We start from the raw sequence: 13,223 nt of genomic DNA, 5'->3' as shown, positions 1-13,223 counted from the left end.
CGGGGGTCGGGGGTGGGGAGGTGGCCAGTGTCAGGGGGAAAGAGACATTTGTAATACTTTCAACAATAAAAATAATTTTTTTAAAGCAGGAGACTGAAAAGGTGCAGTAATTGCGCCTTCTAAAAGTGTTCAAAATTTTTAAATAACTAAGCTCTAGCACCTTCAGAGAAACAAATTACATAAAGGAGCTCATGGAAATCTCTGCTAACTTCCAATCAAATACAGTGAGATCAGAGAAGCCTATCTGGCCTTTCTGATGTGAGATTCCCAGGGTTCTTCCCATGAAAGATGAGATTCCTGAAGTGGGAAGTCAAAACAGGTTGGATATTAATTCTTGATTTCTCAGGAAATGTCTACTGACTGCAACAGTTTTGTACCTATTGGAAAGTGCTGCCATTCAATTCTGTATAAAAGTGTTTCCTTCTTTTTTCTACATAGATGATAGATAGATAGATAGATAGATAGATAAACAGACAGATAGATAGAAAATAGTAGATAGGTTATAGTGAAACAGGAATTTTAGGGGAATATAGCAGGCTTAGGGAATTTTAGAATTGGGGGCCCATGAATAAAAACACAGGGCTATGGACTAGGAGAAGGTACATTTCCATAACAGAAGGGAGAGGCAACAGTTACATTTACATAAGATAAGAGAACTGGGAGTAGCCAAGAGGTCTATATTTACAAAATAAAGGAGGAAGAAAGCCCAGAAGGAATGGGAGGACAATGAGGGAAGAGGGAATCAGGAGTCACTATAGTAACCAATTCGAAAGGGAATATTGACCAATCAGAGGGGATATCAGGACACAGGAATTTCAGCCTTTATAAACCATGGAAACAGGAAGTTGGCAGGACCCTTCCTCCCTCCCCACTTGGGAGTCTGTACTTGTTCTTCAATAAATCTCCATCTTTGCTATACCATCTTCTATCTGTGGATTCATTCTTCAATTCTGGCGGACAAAGAATCTGGGATCCAGTCCAAAATTTCCGTATCAATGGATAGATAGATATGAAATTTATTTTCTAGAATTGGGGAGAAGAGAAGTCTATCTTTACAGAATGCTTTTGAAATGAATAGTTGTAATGAGCTCCTGTAAGCATCATTATGGTTTTGTATAAGAAGAATCGTCCAGTGTCATTCTACAGCACTTTTTCCTGAGTGTGTAGGGTAACATGCTGTATAGGCTTGTAGTTTGTACAGTGTACTTTGTACAAACAGCTTTATCAGTTTTATAGACTTTCATGAGTTCCGCTCTAACTATTATGGCTTGCTTATTTTTTACCTTCTCTATAAAATTTGTGAAAGTCATAATCGTCTTTTATGCAGTTTTGTTTCTGAATAACTATGGCACTTTTCCGTATGATTAGACAGACTCTTTATAGCGAATATCTACAGTCATGTGCCACATAACCTCGGGATGCATTCTGTGAAATGCATCATTAGGCGTCTTCATTGCTGTGAGGTCATAGAGCGCACTTACACACTAGATGGTACAACCTATTGCACGCCCAGGCTGTATGGTTTAGCCTCTTGCTCTGAGAATGTAAACCACACAGCACATTACTGCACAAATCGCAAGATTAAATCAAGCACAAGAGACACTGGTGCAATCCAGTAATGTGGTAAACGAGATATATATGAAGCTGTGGCTGTGTAATATACCACACTGTTTACAGCAAACATTTCTTTTTTATAAGTAGAAAGAGTATAATCTAAAATAACTATAAAAAGTAGAGTATAGTGAATACATAAACCAGCTATAGTCATTTATTATCAAGTATTATGTGCTGTACATAACTGTATGTGTGACACTCATACAACAGGCAATGTGGAAAGTTTGTATACACCAGCATCACCACAAACACACAAGTGTCCCATTTCAACGACCCTATGACCCCTATAACATCACTAAGTGATATCCACTTCTTAGCTCCATTATAATATTATTATATAAACATTGCATATATGATGTTATTGACTCAAACTGCCATAGCCTCCAATCTGAATTTTATACTTTCCAATCTTCTCTGCTCTACAATCCATTATTCAATGCAGCCACAGATCCCTTTTTGAAAATGTATACAAATTGTTCTCCACCCTGCTTACTGCCCATCAGTGTTTTCTCACTTGGAAATGCATACCTGGACTATCCCTGCCCCCTCCTGCCCGGCCCAGTGTAACCATCTTGGCCTTTTTTCTGGACTTTAAGTACATACACTGAGTGGCCAGATTATTACGACCACCCCATCAGTACTGCAGTGGGCCTCCTTTTGCCTTCAATACTGCGGCGATTCTTCTTGGCATTGACTCCATGAGATGTTGAAAGGTGATGCGAGGAATCTGACACCATGCCTGATGAATAGCACTGTCCAGTTCTGTGAGATTTGATGGTTGTGGAACCAGCTGCCTGATGGCTCTTTTAACTTCGTCCCACAAATGCTCCATTGGATTGAGATCTGGTTATTGTGGGGGCCACCTAAGCAAGGTAAAGTCTCCCTCATGTTCTTGAAAGCACTCCTGCACAATACGAGCACCGTGGCATGGCACATTGCCTTGTTGGAAGAAGCCATCGCCATTGGGACATGCCATCAACATGATAGGATGAACTTGATCAGCAATGATACTTTGGTATGTTGTGCTATTCAGACGTTTATAATGACCTGGTCCTCTAGCAACTTCAGCGCATAATTATAGCTAATTTGCCTACAAACGTCAGGTGGTCATAACAATCTGGCCACTCAGTGTGTACTGAGCAATTTTGTATGTCCGTACCTTTGAACTTGATTTCTCTTTTTTCTATTTCTCCCCCTTCCATTTAGATCTAAGTTCAAATGTTCTTTGGAAATTCTGTATTATGCCCCCCCTTCCTCTATCATTTTATGGTCATTGAATATGTAATTATTGAGGTCCAGGCACTATTATAAACACTCTAGCTTCACAAATACTACACGTGTGCTTTATTTTACCAAAATTTCTAATCCTGGTTTTTATTTCTTGTCTTGATTCTTACTGTCTTCTTGCCCAGGTCTCTGCATCCTGTTCTGTGCAATGTCCGTGCACATGGCGCAATGCCCCAGCAATCATGACCACCCAGCGAATGTTCTCTGAATGAATACACTGTGCTCTGTCCTTGTGAACACAGCTTTTCCACAAGCCATGCTCCATGCCGCGCATTAAAGCCAGTCTGCAACAACAGTGCCAGCCAGAGGAAGTCACTCCGCACCCACCCAACCCGCAAACTCCACTTACGCTTCACGACTGTACCTCCTGGGTTTTCCTGTCCTTGCACATCATGTCAGCTCTCAGTATTTGCCGGAGGCGCTGTTCTTTATGCATTTATTTATTCATTTGTTCCACAGCTAGCCACTGAGCCTCTGTGACTTGGCAGTCTTTCTGTTAAGGACTGGAGATATAGCTCCACGTAAGAGACAGTTCCCATTCAAATGGAGTAGATCATCCATCACAGAAATGACGACAGTGAGTTGTAGACAGTCTTGTGCTGTGAACAAGGCGGTGTTTGACTGCATCATCTGAGAGAGAAATGGATCCTGGCATGGGCAGTCAGAATAGTCCATTTGGTGCCCAGATCAAACATTTAGGCTGCATCATGGTAAAATTATTGACATTCTCAGATGAGCGGCTGCAGGGAAAGGCCAGGTTGTACCTCAAACTCTAGTTTACAAACTTAATCCTACTTCCTCTTGGTTCTATGCTCCCCTTTGATTTCAGGGCTGCTTTCAGCTTTCTATCTAGCACACGGCCCTCCTAAGCCTGCAACAGTGCCCGCGGCCACTCGCTTCCTCTGTGACACTCGAAAGTAAAGGGAAGAAAGGGAAGCTTGAAAGGTAGAAGGCAGGAAGGGAGGGCTTTGGGGAGTGGAAGAAGCTGGGTTTAACTTAAAGCTGAGAAATTTATAGGAGACAATAACAATCTTTCAGTAAACTTACCACAGGACTAAGAAAAGGACATGGGGAAGGAGAGGCATACACTTTAAATATGTGAATTGCATAGTACAGACACTATGTCTTGATAAAAGCAGTTGGAAGAAAGGAAAACAGGCTGGGATTGCAATGCAGACTCTCTTCTTTGGGGCTGATGTATTAGTTGCCCATTACTCCTTGATGTTCTACTGAGAACTAGAGTACGGTCATGAGCCACTGAAGGAAATGCATCGTTGGGCAGTTTTTGTCATTGTGCGAACATCATTCAGGTGCTTGCACACACCTAGATGGTGCAGCCTCCAACACACCCAGGCTGGGGGGGATAGCTGATTGCTCCCAGACTACATGTTACGGTACTGAATACTGTAGACAACTGTAACACAGGCAAGTACTTATCTACACATATGTAACCTAGAAAAGGTACAGTAAACACATGGTATAAGTGATCACAACTGACCCACCTGTGGAGGGCACCTACCCTGAATGGAGCCTGCAGGCCTGGAAGTTGCTCTGCGGGAGTCAGCGAGCGAGGGGGAGTGAACGGAGGGGCTGGGACATGCCTGTACATGGCGGCAGACTTCAAAAACAAACACTGCACACTTAGGCTACACTTCATTGGATCAAAACAAACATGTGAGTAATGAGTTGTGCAGATATTACAAGGAGATACCACATCACTAGGCGACAGGAGTTTCCAGCTCCATTATAAGCTCCTGGGCCCGCCTCGTCTCTGTGGCCGTCACTGACAGAAAGGCCGTGTGGCACATGGCTCTCTCTGTCAATGTCCTGCATGTGCCTGGTACACACCAAGTGCTCGACCCTCTGCCTCTGCCCAGAGAGCTGCCTTCTTGGCACTCGGAAACGTGAGTTCCTGGTGTCCTTCTACTCACTGGTGCAAAGTGATAATTTTCATTTGTTTTCAAGTAGTTCTTTATGCAATTTATTCTTAAATTAATCCAGATGCATATAAGTATGAACCTATATACTTACTTAGTTTACAGAGGGCTTTTAAGGTGAAATAGTCTAATTCATTCTACGTACCAGGAACAATCTCAGCCGTGGGTGAAGATCCATAATGCTGCCATTCCATTTAGAAAAGGCTCTGTTGGAAAATTACTTCTTAGGACAGCCTCAGATAACTTCCTGGTATTCCATACCTGTGGATTCCGGTTATGCTTTCTGGGACCAATAATAAATGCATTCACTCAGAAAAGCACAAATCTTAGCTATTTGAAGAGAACTACACAAATACCCAAGTCTTCTATTTGCCATATTAAATAACATGCACCACTTCTGCTGCTCCTCCTGTTACTTTATGTTCCAGCTCTTCAGCCTCTGATAACCCTGTTCTGGCCCTACTTCAGATAGTAAACACCCCTTCCCATAATATAGAAGGAGTACAGTGTTCAATGTAACTATCACTTTATTTAAGAATGATAATATATTTTAAATTAGTAATCATGCAGCATCCTTCAGTTATAACTAATTTGTAATCAATTAAAAACCCCATTCTAAAGTATGTTATATGAATTACAATCATATATATTACAATCATATGTGTGTGTGTGTGTGTGTGTGTGTGTGTGTGTGTACATACACTTGAGATTTCACAAATAAATCCAGGATTCTAAATTTTTGGAAGTGAGTCACAAGCAATGGTTCTCTGAAATTTGCAAAGTAAAAAATATCGTGTTAAGTTAAATTTGACATTATAGTGACTATAATTTTAGCTTAACAAAGGGGAAGACAAGGGGAGTGCATCTAAGTCCATATTTTTCTGTTTGAATGAGAGGAATTTGACATTATCCTGTATATGTAGCAAAGGGCAAGGAACCAATTTGTGAAAGGGTTGGTCAGTTTTGAACACTCTGAGCCGGAGTTGAAAGAGAGATTTCTAGGTTAGGAGGTGGATCACACAGTTAAAGAAAAGATCAGACAGATCTCAGAATTAAATATGAGAGAACAGCAGTGTCTCAGTTTGGGAAGAAGTCTTGCCCATCCATGCATGCAAATTTTAAGTTATCTGCACATGCTTATGTGCACTGTTGACTGAATTATTCCCTATTTAATGTGTAAGTTATGGTACTTTCTATTTCTCTGGTCTGTTCAATATTATCGTATGTGTATATTAAAAAAAATACACATATTGTCCATATGCACATGCCATCTAAAGACACAGACAGGGCTGATGCTTCTGAAAAAGAGTGTAAAAAGATATGAGACAAAGGCTTAACACATGAATTAAGGAAAACTTTTAGTTTACATTTAATGAAAGAGAAGGAGCCAGAGGAGAAATCGGAGAACCTGGAAGGAATTAGCTAGATGCTCAACAGGTTCTCTGTTCCTTCTGGACACGAATGAAGTACATTCCTCAGCCTCTCTGTAGTCATACTTAGTCGTGTTGCTGATTCTGGACAACGGAGAGTTTGCCCAGAGGAAGGGGGCATGTGTGACTTCCTCCCAGGGACCTCACTGCTTCGTTTTCTAATTTCTGGGGAAGGCGCTAAAACAAAGAATCACTGGATGTCCTCTTGGTGGAAACTTGCTCAGTAGAAATGTGCAAAAGAGTGAGAAGTGCATGTTATTATTACTCCGCGTGTGAGAGAGCTCTCTTCTGCTAATACCATCACCTGAGTTGCTTGGTTTTATTTCTACTGACTTCTTTTTTTTCTAGACTTTGATCTTTTTTTTTTTTTCATTTCTTGGTATGCCTCAAGATTTTTGGTTGAATGCTAGACATTAAGAATATTACACCACAGAGATTCTGGCAGGAATTAGACTGTAAGTGGTGGAAGAGCTATGAATGGTAAAACAATGAGTGAATAGAGAACACATCCTATTCTTAAGAGAACTTGGAAACCTAAAGAAGGGAGACAAATAGCGTGCTACTTGTGGATACTGTGATTTTTGAAATGGGGTTAGCTTGGTTAAACAAGGTTGGCCACAGGGAAGCATGTAGGGAAAATAAAAATTGAACATGGAAGGAAAGATAGAGTAATTCAATGTATTTTAGGGAGAGGCGAAAAAATATATGCAGATAGAATACAAGTAATGGATATACATTTTGGTAGCACAGCTCCAAGGGCAAAACTTTGTGGTTTCCCCCGAAATGACAGACTTATAATCATCACATTTTTATTATAGTTGGTATAACGTTATAAATACACTTAGTTAGAGCACCTATGCACCACATTTCCCCAATATTATCTACAATGAGCTTGTAAAGCACTTTTAAAAAATGACTGTAATTGACCTACACTATCATAGCCATCACAGTGCATGAACATTAAGGCAGCCAGGCACACTGTTCAGTGAACATATATGGACTTTTCTTATTTTTCTGAATTTATTTCTGCCCTCTCAAAGGTAACTGAACATATTTTTTAAAGAAATTTTGTCATTGGGATCAGGATATCCATCTATCATCTATCTATCTATCTATCTATCTATCTATCTATCTATGTGTGTGTGCATATGTATGTGTTTCTCTCTGTGTGTATTTGAACTTCCTTAAATGTGCACATCTAAAATCTGTCAACTTCCTGGCTGTGGTCAACACCTTTCCTATTCATTCACGACTACTAAAATTAACCTGGTTTTTAAAAATGGGAAGAAAAATGAGTGAGGCGAAAACTCCAGTTGGGTGTCGTATAGAACTTTGGAATCTGTAAGCTAGGGAGGTACCAGTGTGTCATCTATAGACAGCCTCAGGTGGAGTAATTGAGGGGAATAAAGTATTATAGAAAAGGTGAGATCATCAGAGACACATTCCACCTATTTATATATGTATTTCTAAACATATATTTTATTGATTTTCACAGAGAGGAAAGGAGAGGGATAGAGAGTTAGAAATACTGATGAGCCCAGTCGGGTGCAGCTCAGTGGTTGAGCATCGATCCAGGAAACAGGAGGTTACCGATTCGACTCCCGGTCAGGGCACATGCCTGGGTTTCGGGCTTAATCCCCAATAGAGGGCTTGCAGGAGGCAGCAGATCAGTGATTATCTCTCGTTATTGATGTTTTTATCTCTCTTTCTCTCTCCTTCCTCTCTAAAAATAATAAAAATATATTTTTTAAAAAGAAATATGGATGAGAGAGAAACATCGATCAGCTATCTCCTGCACGCCGCTTATTGGGGATTGAGACCACAACTCAGGTACATGCTTTTGACTGGAATCAAACCTGGGGCCCGTCAGTCCCTGAGCTGAGGCTCTATCCCCTGAGCCAAACCGGCTAGGGCACATTCCACCTACTTCAATAGGTGTGGCAGTGTAGATTCTGGTGGGTGTTATGAAGATGACCATTATTCAAAGTTCTTCCAGTGTTTCTCAAGTCACCAGACCGATTATAACAGATGTGAAATCATTGTAATATCCTGTGTTGGAAAAGGTGGTTATGGAGGAATACAAAGGACCACAAACATGCTGTAAAATGGCCTACTCTCCTTTCTTTGCCTTAAAATTGGATTTGCACTTCTACCTATTTTCCTGCTGCCCTATTTGGGAAAAATAAAGGAAAAAGACAGATTTTTTTAATTAGTGGTTTCTCAGTTCTGAATCCAGCAATTTTCCTAAGAGTAAACGCATTTTAATTTTTCAAATGCACAGGAAAATTATAAAGCATTATGGCAGCTTGCTGTTAGCATACAGATGATTGAAAGTTATATCTCTTCCATATGTAATCCAAGAGATTGTTGTCCCAGATGTCCTAGAAACTTGACCAATCAGAGAAGAGCCTAAATAGCATTTTATATCAATTATGTGCAAAACCCTGCCAATTATCCTCTCATATAATCCACATCAATAACTGAGAAGCACAAAAGATATAAACGCAAACCATCTGCTCTCCCTACAGTAGGCTACTGAGAGCTTAGACAATAACTCAGAAGTACCATACTCTGATGCACTCATCGGAGATCATGCTGTTTAAGTGGGATTTGTGATTAACAATATTGCCAGTTTGGCCTATGCACTATTCAAAAACCCGTTTCCCCCTTTTGGAAAAGCACTGCCATTTCTGTTTTATTAAGGTGGCAAATTAAGGGGACCACTGCCAGGTACCTAGGCAGAACAAAAGCACACTCTACTTGCGCTTCCCTCAATTTTTTCTCCTGTTGATGTTAACAATACCCAGGCTCTTAAAAAGAAGAAAAAGGAGAAAGAAGCCTCCTGGAAGTTATTGTTTTGATACCTGCTCAATTTATGAACTATGCTACATGCCAGAATAAAGTTATATCAAAATGTAAAATGTTAACCAAAGGGCCTATATGACTCAAGAAAAGGGAATATTTAAAGACCACAATCACATAAGGGGGCTGATATTCAAAGACAATATAATGTGGTTTTTTTAAAGCACTAGGGATGCAGAACTGGCAGTTGGCAAAAATAGATGATTTAAAACAATGCTCTGATGAAGGTGGTATGGAAGACAGACAATTCCCCCCCGTTTTCCATCAGTGCCCCCATGTCACATTACAGCATATCGAAACTGTCAAGATATCTCTGTATTCCTCATGTTAACGGCAAAAATATGTAAATGACAATATTACACTGTCAATTTCCCTAAACAGCTCTGAGTTTCATTTGCAAATTCTCAAATCAGTTTGGGGATAAATTAACATTTACAATTATGATTCCCATCCACTTTAAAGAAACCATATCCTACTTGCTCCTACACTTCAATAATATAATTTTGCAATCATGGTTTGGAAATTATACTGCTTGACATTGTTTCCAATTGGTGATGCATCACTGTAGAGTGGATATTCTTCCCTCTGTTACCATGAAATTTACATTTTAATTGTGACACGTATTATACCTTTGGTAACAGGTGGAGGTAAGATGAAGAAATGTTGCAGCTTCTATTTAGAGAAGAGATGTTTTGTATCATTTTACAATAAGATATTCACAAGCGTTTGAAGGGTAAGCAAGATTCTTATGGTTTGTGTATGAATGCTATCATATTTGGTGAGCAGTGTATATGTATATTTATGATATACAGTTCAGCATTCTCATTTTTATACATGAGGATGCTGTCAAAAACTAAGAGGATGTGCTTGGATCTGACACATACACTTGAAAAAGATAAGATAGTACACTTACACACATCTTTAAGTGATAAGGTATCGTAAGTAATACTGAAACTTGTCAATTAATAAACTCATATGGAGATTTTAAAAATTTGAGATTGGAAATAAATTAAGACATTCTATTTTTTATCACTATTTCTAAAGTGGTATATTTTTATTTCAATGTCAGAAGAATGACTTCTGCCTGTGAAATTGCCTACTCTATTTGGAAAAGCTCATTGAACAGAAATGTCTTTGCCAGCAATGGGGGATTCTGGTTGTCTGGTCTGACACAGTGACTCTAGGGTGGAGGTAATCCTCAGTGACTGACCTAACTGGGACCTGGGCTCCACGAGATTGGAAATAGCAGACATTCTCCATTGCTCACTGGACCATGGATAAGCCACAAGGCAAGGACCTGAAAACGGCATCGGAGACCTGAGAGTGACCCCCCCGCTCGCTCCCTCAGTCAATGGCCAACAAGGAACTGAATTCTTCCAGCCACACTCTGAGCACGTTTGGAAGAGGACCTTGAGACCAAGGGAGAATGCAGCAGGCCAACACCTGTCTTAGAATCCGAAATCCGAGTAGCAACCTATCCTTTACAAAATTGCTGACCTATGCAACAAGGAACTACAATAAACATCTATTGCTTTAAGTTGCTAACTTTGCGGAAATGTGTTATGTAGTCATAGAAGAACTACTAAGCCACCCAACTGTGTAAAACTCAAACAACAGCCTCCAACAGAGTGAGCTATATGGTTCCCTCTCCAATGATACAGAATGACGTTTGGACAATCTGAAGTGAAACTGGCATCGATTTCTTGCAAGACAATTCCATTGGCCAGAAGGGTCCTCCATTTGGCACACATGTGCTGAGTAATTTCAACGCCGCAGGCCCTTTCCCGCGTGTAGGTTAGTAAGCACAGACACATTCCCCGCTCTCCTGGCTTGAGGAGAAAGCAGGTATACCCCTGGAATGCATTTCATTCGAAAGGTTTGCATCTCTAAAGAAGAACGAACAAACACCTAACTTCTTTTTACTTTTTTGAAAGACGAGCTTAGGCATTTCAAATATGATACATCTATTATATGTAATGCTATGCAACCGTTTTTAAAATGTTTTTATTTATTTGTTTTGTTTTTTTGTTCTTTAGAGAGAGAGGAAGGGAGGAGAGAAAGTGAAACATGGATGAGCTGCCTCCTGCACGCCCCGTACTGGGGATCAAGTCTGCAACCCAGACATGTGCCCCAACCAGAATCAAACCAGGGACCTTTGGGTGTATTGCATGATGTTCAACCAACCGAGCCAAACAGGCCAGGGCACCCCTGAATTATTTTTATGGTCTATACAGATAACTTAAGCAATTATCCAAATTTTACATTATTTTGTAGTGCATACTTTCTTCTCACAAAGGGAGTCTGAGGTTTTCAATTCTGTGTAAGTATGAAGTTGTTCCAACAAGGAACTGAATTCTTCCTTGTTCCTAAAAACAGTAATCTTTGTGTGTCAATCTTCATGATACCAGAATTAAAGAGGAAAGTGGACACTCCTATAATACACTATGCATAAAGCTACAAACTGAGGAGAAATTAAATTCAGTTTTATAGAAAATTTGTTATAAGCAAAAAACACATTATTGGGTGGAAAACTATTTATTGTTTAGAACAAACTCATCCAGCTAGCTTATCTGATTCTCCATAATCATTGTATCTGAGCTATTTTACGGCTCTGTAAATTGTAGATAACTGATAAGAATGGAAATACTTCACATGTATAGGTATGAAACACATCTCTCTACTGAGTTCAATTTAGTTTCCTCCTCCATCTGTTTACAAGGCTAGTTCCATTCTCATTTGTACTTCATTGAACGTTCCTTTACTCCATATAAATGTGGGATTCTTTGATTTGTTCCTTGATTTGGATATAACAACTGTCTGGTTTCCTCATTAACAGTGAGTTACTCAAATCTATAAGACACATTCGTTCCATATCTGGGAAAGGGTCATGATTTAACCTTATTTGTTTTGAAAAACCATCGCTTATTACTATTATAAAATATCCAAAATAACAAGGCTTCAAAAATAACATTACATCTGTATTTTAAGTAGAGAATTTGAGTCCTGATTTTCTCTGCCAATTAATCTGACTAGACGGAGTCAACCTTACATCATGTCTGTCAAGGTCCATGGACTTTATCAATGTGCTTAATTTATGTGTATAATTCAGAAATTGTAATTCAGAAAAAAATATTATCACCAATATGAAGAAGCCCACCAAGCGGACACCCCAAATTAACCTACCTTCCCCTGTTCTGTCAGGTTTTCTGAAACACATTCTGCCTGTCAAAAGCGGAATAAAAAGCTCCTGACAAGTGCTCCCCAAAGATATCTACATCCTAATGTTTGGAATATGTGAGTATGTCACTGCACATGGTACAGGGGGGAGGGGTCGCACATGTGATTCGATTAAGAGTCTTGACATGAGAAGAGTATTCTGCAGCATCCGGGTGGGCTGCGATTACCCAAGTGGGTTGCTTTATGCCAATCTCGGCCTGTGGAAAACCCATGCTGTGCCTGGAAAAAACAAGGGAACAGCTTGTCCATAAGACATCCGGAAGGAATGCAGGCTGGGGACCCATCCTAGACTTCTCACCGCCTGCCCCACCTGACAATACATTTCCATTGTTTTGGATCACTGTGATGGAGACAGGTTGTTACAGCAGCGTTGAATGCACAATCCTGAGCTTGGCCTCAGAAACTGCCATGGAAGTGTCTTGTGCACATGGATGCTTGTGATGGAGGCATCGATGCTCACTATCTAAGAAGTCAAAGATATTCACAGACTCTGGTTAAATATATTTTCTCAGTTTCTAAAGCGTATGTTACGGACAACGTATGTAATAAGCCATTTATAGAGCAGTTAAAGTATTGTAAAATCACTTGGTTACCTTTATGGCACCTATTTTCATACAACAGCACTTTCTGGGTAGCCATGGGGTACTGACTCTACACCAAGACCTCGCCGATACTGGAATGTTTAGCCTTCTGATTACTTGTTTCTTTTTTTAGCAAGAAGGACCCAGTTTGTTTTTGCTTATGCACTTACATTTCTATCAGTAGATCGCATAGTTTAATTTCCAATATAAGTTAAGGTTTGGATTGATTATTTTGTGTTTCTGACCTCATTCAGAATCATGAATAATGTGCATAA

The sequence above is a fragment of the Myotis brandtii genome, unplaced genomic scaffold, assembly GCF_000412655.1.
Source record: "Myotis brandtii unplaced genomic scaffold, ASM41265v1 scaffold802, whole genome shotgun sequence".
Classification (NCBI taxonomy): domain Eukaryota; kingdom Metazoa; phylum Chordata; class Mammalia; order Chiroptera; family Vespertilionidae; genus Myotis; species Myotis brandtii.
Note: the sequence above shows the minus strand (reverse complement) of the source record.